This window comes from Etheostoma spectabile, chromosome 6, assembly GCF_008692095.1.
Source record: "Etheostoma spectabile isolate EspeVRDwgs_2016 chromosome 6, UIUC_Espe_1.0, whole genome shotgun sequence".
Taxonomy (NCBI): domain Eukaryota; kingdom Metazoa; phylum Chordata; class Actinopteri; order Perciformes; family Percidae; genus Etheostoma; species Etheostoma spectabile.
In genome coordinates this window covers 8,267,676-8,276,485 of record NC_045738.1, presented here as the reverse complement: position 1 = coordinate 8,276,485, position 8,810 = coordinate 8,267,676, and the positions used below count along the sequence as shown (strand labels likewise).

Below are 8,810 nucleotides of genomic sequence, written 5' to 3'. Positions count from 1 at the left end.
GCCATCTTAGTCATTTTGACGAGGTTGCTGCTGTGAGTACACAATCCTCCAAATCAGTTAAAACCTCCAATTAGAGTGGAAAATGAATGGAATAATGGAAATGCTGTGAAGTGATTGTACGTTAAACCTACTTATAGTATATCTTAAATGCCCTGTAGCTTTTCCATTCAAAATATCCATCTCTGAATCAGAAATAATGATGAAAAGAGTTGAACATTAAACTTTAAGAAGGTTATCCACAGCAGGATTTAGACAGTTTAAACAAGTTTTAGTCACATTTTGAAGTGAATGCATTACATTTGACTCTTATTTTCTATTGGTCGTGTTTGCAAATGTTGACTACATTTTCCTAGATCACAAAACATTTTTTTTTTTTTTTATATTGTCATATATTTGTTTACAAAAGAACCTTTTCAGTAAACGCACAAATAAAATAAGGAAGGGATTGATTTTATTCTTGATCTTCTTCTGTCCAGGAAACAGATGATCTGATCCTAATCAACATTGATAATGGAAGTGTCTCCACTTCTTATTCTGAGACTCTTGACCTACCAGAGTTTCCCTCGGCTGCTGCAGACTGCTTCACACAGAGGTGCTCACTGTCAAGCGTGATACAACTACTGTTAATTTCTAATAGTACTATACAGAAATACAAACAAACAAACTAAAAAGTGCCAAATGGATTTGGACTTGGACAGTAGATGTGCGACTTTATTGATCCTTTTCTTAAACTTGAAAAAAAGATATGAATGTGTTTCTATTAGTTTCTACAGTATGAGTGTGTTTCTGCAGGTGTCAGTCCCTGCAGATACATTTTGACCTGCATCAGTGCCACCACGCGAGCTGCGCTGACATCAATGAGCAGCGGGCACAGAGAAGAGCGTGGCAACACAACCTCAACCACGACATCCAGAGGATCATTGGAACTGATTGTCAACACATTCAGGTTCTGTGTGTGTTGTTTCTGTACTGAGATCTAACGGGAGGGTTTTCCAAAAATATATATTTTTTTAAGGGAAACATGTATGTATACTGTATAATAGGGATGTTAGCAGTCATCTGAACTATGAACATCGAGTGTTTAACAGTGAAGAGTTCCTGAAAACCAGAGAGGCAGCTGAACAGCTGTTTTACAAAAAGGTAAATACTAACTTGGTAAAACGGGTAATATTTTCTGTTATTTTAACTTAGGACCAGGGGCTCATTTTCAAATGAACATGGCTGTGTTGCAGGTGTTGGAGACACAAATCTTCCATTCCTTCCTTAAGGATCGTCTCAACAGGAAAATGGACAACTTTGCTCGAATGGAACTCAGCACTCGTTCGGAGATGCAGAAGTAAGTTATTAAACCCATCAACTCTCAAAGGAACTGATAATATAAAGTTTAACACTTTATGTGTTTGCACACCAACCTACAGCCTCGAAAAAATGTTGAATCAGCACCTCTCTAAACAAAATCTTCTTGAGGGTAGGATTTATTGCAGGGCTGTTGTATTCGACTGCATTAGTTTAAGCTTAGGGGGCAGTCAGACAGTTAATAAGTTTATGCCAAACAACTGACAACATTTTTGAGTGGTGAGGTACCAAATAAAAAATAAAAGTACTCCTGTGATGCATTGTTTCTATCATGTGTTGTCTAGGATGAAGGCCATGGTTAAGGTCCCACGCAGACCCACCATGCAGGAGATTCAAGCCCGGAGTAAGAGCTCTATTACAGAGAGCAAGCTGAGTAAGAGACTGGGGATGAGCCTCCCTAACCTCAGAGACGATCAAACTATCAGCTTCCAAAGAAACACACCGCTGACAAGGATCATCTTGTCTGACCCCGGTGAGACTGCAACAGAGGCCAAAAACCATCAGGATATACTGTAGACAAAGTAGCTATTAAAGATTAAGTGTTTCTTTGTTTCTCTCCGCTTCTTGCCTTTATCCCCTCCTCCCAATATGTTCTCCATGCAATCCCTACCCCTTTGTATCTCCTAGCGCTGAGAACTCCTCCAAAGCTTCCAAATGTGTTTAAGCTCCCAGATTTTCCAGCCTCTCTGTCCTTCAACTCTGTCCAAAATTATTACAGTGAGCTGATCCAGCAGCTTGGCAAAGCCATCTTCTCTGTCCAAAATGAGAATTCCACTCTGCTCGCCAGGTATTTTGCTTTTATTATTCCTTAGGATCCTCTTGTCATCCTTCCAGGAACAACACTGTCATTCCTGTCATTTTAATTTGTACAATCAAGTTACACTGTTGGTCTGTCAACATTTTGTTTATTATTTCCACTCTCAGTTGTTGATCTTCTTAATTCCACTAAAAAACATTGTTACTCCAAAGAGTTGAGGCTTGATTACAATTATTTCCCCTCTGCAGATTCTACTACTTGCGTGGATTCATTAACACATTGTGTTGGCGGCGGCTGGACGCTCTAGGTGGTTTCCAGAACCTCTACAAGACGGACACCGCCATCTTCCCCACACAGCTGGTCTCGCGGCTTGTGGACAAACTGCACCGAGACGAGAGACAGCAAGCTAACAAACAACCTGAACTCAGGAAACTAATGCTCAAGGCCAGTCAGTTTATACAACCATCATTACAATCTTGTAGAAGTGGTGGTTTGAGGGGAAAATTCAAGTCTGCCTTTGTTGATGATAAAGTTGTGATGATACATGTGATTTTGTCTTTGTTCACCTTTTTATTAGGTGAAGACAGAGAATGAGAAGTTGTTGGTGCAGCCGGATGACCATGTTAAAAAGTTTGCGCTTCCCCGAAAGCATCTGATTCAGGAAGAGTTTGTGCGTTGCGTTCAGGAGTGCGGGATTGTTCAGGATGTAGCAACCATACACCGATTATTTGATGCTCTTACTGATGGTAAGTGAGGATAGGCAGGCTCATGTGTGTGGTTTAGAGATCTCTTTTGATAACTTTGATAAAATATTTTTTCTAAATTGTACAGAACCTTGTATCAAGCCTCAGACATACAAATACCATATTTTGCAACCAGCAGTGTGAGTCAAGGCAAAGTGATAAAAATTGTGTACCATCACTGGTGCTGAATCAAGATCCAAATCAACGGTGAAAGATTAGTAATTCTTAAAGGCATTTTTTGGAATCCTCCGAATAGATGTGCTCTGAGCCGACATGTTGAATACACAGTAATTTTATTCTCCACCAGCATTAAATTAAAGCAATTTTAATTGATTACATCACTTGTTGTGATGGTTGAATCGAGCCACAGTTAGATGATCTGTTGCACTTCTTTAATGCTCTGTAAGGCTGTACAGCACGTTTATGTTGGTTTCTTTAGATTAATAATAAACCTTTTTACAATATGTGTGTGTATATATACTGTGTGTATATATATATATATATATATATATATATATATATATATATATACACCAATTTGTTTAGTGTTGCAACAAAACAATTATCAGCTTTCTAATGCATAGGTAAAATTTACAAGTTTTCAGTCAGCCACGTCACGAGATATCAGATAAGACACTTGATCTTTGGAGGGAAATTCAAGTATTACAGTCTTTGAAGCCACTCTCATGAGCCGTGTGAATTCAGATGATCATTTATCATAGTAACACATGAACGATTATAAGCCCTATTCAAAGATATCTGATGTTGAATGTGAAAATACCGTAATCTGTTTATGCGAGTGGGAATGTTTTCAGCTATATTTGCATGTTTTTTCCCCCACTCAACGTGTCTTTGTCTTGCATATGTTTGTATGTCTGCTTGCACCTGATTGCGTATCTCTCTCTCTCTCTCTCTCTCTCTCTCTCTCTCTCTCTCTCTCTTTCTGTGTCCCAGGCCAGCAGAAGCAGGTGGACCCTGAACTTTTCAAAGTCTTCTACACCTTCTGGAAGGAGACGGAGGCCGAGGCACAAGACGTCAACTTGCCCCCTGAGGTCATTGACCATCTTGACAATAGTGAATGTGTCTACAAGTTGTCGTCATGTGTCAAGACCTCCCATGGGTTTGGTCAAATTGCCATGACGCAGAAACGTCTGTTCTTGCTTACTGTGGGAGGACAGAGCTTCCTGGAAATCACAAAGTTCAGAGACATACAGGTCAAGTGTTTACTAATCCACTTTCTCTAAAATCACCTTCTCTGCACTCCTGTTTCAACAAATGACTCCCCCATCTTTGTGCAGGACGTAAAGATTGCCTCAGCTCCCTTTCTACTTGTGCGTATTCCTTCCATTCGTATCAAGACCTCTGGTAGGCTTGAAGTGTTTGAGGCCAATCTGAAGACAGAGACGGAACTCTGGAACCTTGTGGTGAAAGAGATGTGGGCCGGGCGCAAGATGGCCGACCAGCATAAGGTACAACAAAGGCTGATTGCACACCGCTGGAACAATAAACTATCTATCACTCCACTATCTAGCAAGACAACACTGTTCCGGCCCACTGTTCACATTCACAGTTCAAATTTGTACAATGGTGAACTTTGACCTGTGACTTCAATTACACAGAATACATAAAATAACAAATATTTGCAGAGCGTTGTGTACTGTAAGTGTGACCTCACCAATACTCTTCCATATAACCTAATACAACCACTACATCAGTGATTTAGTTACTGTTTTGACTACATAAGTCACTTTTCAAGGTTTTTGTTAAACATTTCTTTGATATGGTTTATTTATTGTGTCTTCAGGACCCTCAGTACATGACTCAGGCTCTGACCAACGTCCTGTTAATGGATGCTGTCATGGGCTGCCTGCAGACACAGAGGTCCTTCATTGCTGCCTCAAAGCTGGCCTACTTTGATAAGATCAAACATGAAGGTCTGGGCTCACCCTTGTGATGTTTCTTAATATTTTTCTTGATATTTTGCTTATAGAATAAATCAAAATCTTAGATGCCATCTTTTCTTTATAGAAAGAATATAATTATTCACTCCGACTAACTAATGATAATGATGATTAAATAGTGTATTGATCATTTGGTCTATAAAATGTCAGAAAATAGTGCAGAATATTACATCTTTAAGCCCAAGGTTGCTACGGTCCAAAGCTTAAACATATTCAGTTTACTATTTCACAAAGAAACACATCAAATCCTCACGGGTGAGAAGCTGAAACTAGAGAATGTTTTGCATTTTTGCTAAACCAATGACCTATTAATCGATGATCATAATAGTTGCTGTATAATGTCATGTCTTTTCTATGACCAGTACCCATGATGGTGCCTGAAACTACCTCAGAGACTCTAAAACACAAGATCAACCCATCACTGGACCTGGCTGAACCTCAGACTGTACATGTGCTGCTTTACACACCAGGTACCGTGTGCAACACGTTACAGTGTGTTGATTATCTATTCATTTAGATAAACAAGACGTACTGTATGTAGTGATCAATATGGCTGACACTGGCTGTGATAAAGAGTGTGTATTGATTTCTTTTCCTGCCAGTAAGTATGGTGCAAATTTATTTAAGGGTCAACTAACTAATTATTATTTTTTCTATGTATTAATTGTCACTGCCACTGAAGACGTCCATACTTTTTTTATACCACCCTGCTGCACAATCTGTTTTTTACTGCATACAGTCAGCTCTCACAATTCACTGGTCCTCTGGTCTCTTGTCTCTTTCTCACTTACTTCAGGTCAGTTGACTTGCAAAGAGTCAGAGGGTGAGATGAACCCGAAACTGTGGGTAGCTCTCAGTGGGGGCAAAGTGGTTGTGTTTGATGCAGCTAGCTGGTCCATGCTGCAGGACTGCATCCAGGTTGGAGAGTTGCAGCTGGTGAGGAGTATATTTACTTAAAGAGGAAATCCACCAACTTTACACATCACTGTCTGTCATGAGTCGGACTAAGTTATAGGAATGCAATGATACATCAGTGGAGTCCTCTTTTAGACTTAATGTATTTAAACTTTATATAGTAAATCCAACATAAAGACACTGTGTAGAATTTATGAGAACAAATCTGTTAAAATCTGCCACATTGTCTTTGTTGATGCTACTACTAGAGGCTGCAAAGTTAGAAGTGATCTAATTCTGCACATAGTGGCTTTAATACAATTGTTTTTAAACATAATGTTATTTTGATGAAACTACATTAAGTATTTGGATTAAAATGAACGTTCTTTCTTCACAAAATTCTTCACATTAATTCTATTGGTTGTATCTCTTTGTGCAATGTTGAGCTGTTTAAGACATTATTGAACAGGTGCACACACTGTACATCTACACTGTGTATTTGCAGATACAGTAATATTATTACACTGTTTTTGAGACTTAGTTAGTCCGCCTTTTTCTAAGGGAAGTGAAACTAAGATGTCACATCTTCTGTGTAGAACTGCATGCTGGGATTGGTCCAGGAGCAGGTGTGGATTGGCTCTCAAGACTCTGTAATCTACATCATAGACACACACAGCATGTCCTGCAACAAACAACTGACTGAGCACAGACATGAAGTGACTGGACTTACAGTGGACTCCAGAGATCAACACAACAGGTGGAGACATTTTCTTGTTGTCAGTTGTCAGTTTTATCAGGTTAAATATTACAAGCAGCTTTATAAATAGGGGGTCTAAATGTGTAAATGAAAAAGTGTTTTAATCATTCTTTTTAAATTAAAAGCTTTACTCAAACTGTCTTTCCCAGTCAGCAGACATACTCCTGCAGCTGTGATGGGACAATTCTGCAGTGGGACTCGGCCAGTCTCAAAGTGAAGCGACAGTACCACCTCAGCTGTGACCGTCTCTCCTCCATACAGATCTATGATGGCGCGCTGTGGTGCTGTAAGTGCACATTCTGTCTGTCAACATGGATGTTAATTTTCTTTCCTTACTGTCGCAGTTATCCTCATTTTACAGTGTAAACTGCATGGCAACTATAAGACCTATATTCCTCTCTGAACATGCCTGAACTCGACCAATTGTGTCTGCTTGTCAAAATGTAGCTTACCTGACCCTGATAATGGCTTGATGAAAAGTATCTGTGTATGTGCAGGTTGTAGTGACAGCATTGTGGAATTGAAAAAGAGTGGGACACCACAAAGAAGAATGGCACTTCCTGATGACATACGAAGCATGCCCAGTAGCTTCAGCAGCTTTATTGTGATCCAAGAGGTGACATTGCTATCCTAATATGTTCATCAGTTAAGCAAGTTGGCTGCCATTTAGTGGTTTAGCAAGTCAGTCATTCAGCTTTTCAATCAGCAATTCAAACATGTTAGTCAATTAGGAAATGAAACATTTATGATAGCCAGCAACAAACAGTTGCTAGAGAAGATAAAAGGAATTCAGGCACCTGGACAGTGATAATGAAGCTGTCGCAGGTAGTCACTGCAACTTCTGAAACTGAGAGATTCAGGTATTTACTGACAATTTTTGTCCAACATTTGGATATGCTGATACAACCATATTGTAATTGATTTGGTGGCCAAAGATGGTGTGCATGAAAACTCACTGGCTACACATAAAAGGCTTTTTGTCACTGATTCACAGTATCTTAATGTTTGCACGTGCTAACAGTATTGATGCCACTTCCTTGTGTTTTTGTTCCAGCGAGGTCAGTTGTGGACGGGCTGTGCAAACTCAGGAGAGCTGTGTCTCTGGCACACTAACCGCCACAGACGGCCATTTAAGAGAATCTCCCTGCCAGGCAGTTCAGGAGTCACCTGTATTATCCGAGTCAAGGACCAGGTGAGCTATGATACATTTCAAATTCTGTTACGTCTGAGTGCTAACTTGTTTGCATACGTAATGTGTATTGAACACTTTAATTCTTTTGTGGGTCACAGTAACACAAAGCTGGCTTTGTTTATTGAAGAAGCAAAGTGGATTAACATTAGCAATGCTTATTTTGTTGGGTGCGTATGTGTTCAAGTGAAAACATATTTTTATAAGTATAGCAAACATGCATATAGGAAAGTATCCTTTTTTTAGGTGGTCATGAATTTTAATGAAAATTGTGTTATTCAAACTACATTTTTTGTCTGCATCTGTCTTGCGGACTACCCTTTTTTACCTTTTTTAACTTTCTTTTCCCCCTCTTCAGTCATCACTTCACATCACATGCTACTTTTCCTCCTCCCAGATCTGGGTGGGCTGTCGTGGCCGGAGCGGTGTCGGAGGTCAGTCTGACGGTCAGCTGAGAAGTCAGGTGTTGGTGATGGACGCAGAGAGCCACACTGTAGCTAAGGAGCTGCAGGCCCATTCAGACAGCATCCAGACGCTCTGCTCTGCTGAGGACCGCTACGTCCTGAGTGGCTCTGCACGCCACGATGGCAAGATCGCCATCTGGAAAGTTGAGTAGAGAACAGAGATGGAGAAAGCTAAAGTAAAGCAAGAGAGAAGAAGTAGCAAAAAGGCACTTGTGAGTTCATACACAAGACCTGATTAATGTTTACACTTTGGTTATTTGACTGTGATAACAGGATCTTACTGTGGGAGGTTGAGGAGAGCAAGATTGGATAAAGGAGTGGCAGTAACTCAGTCCGTAGGGAGTTGGTTTGGGAACCAGAGGGTTACAGGTTCAAGTCCACATGTGGACCAAAGTATGGTGGTGGGCTGGTAGCTGAAGAGGTGCCAGTTCATCTCCAGGGCACTGCTAAGGTGCACCAAACCGCCAACTGCTAGGGGCACCTTTCTATGGGCAGCCCCCTCGCTCATCTCATCATGTGTGAGTAATTCAGGCCTGTGTGTAATAACAACAGAGTGTAAATTGTATTTTCCCCTTGTGGGACTCATAAAGAATACATTATTATTATTAAAATAATGGTGGAGTGAAAATGAAAGAGTGCAGAGGAAAGTTCTTTTTTCACTTGGTAGATCTTTTTGTAGACAAACAGTA

The 8,810-nt window shown here is 40.2% G+C and overlaps 1 pseudogene; it reads left to right on the top strand.

Moving 5' to 3' along the window:
* LOC116691586 (DENN domain-containing protein 3-like) overlaps window positions 1-8,293 on the top strand; it is a 12,835-nt pseudogene extending 4,542 nt beyond the window's left edge.
* The last annotated feature ends 517 nt before the right edge of the window (window positions 8,294-8,810 follow it).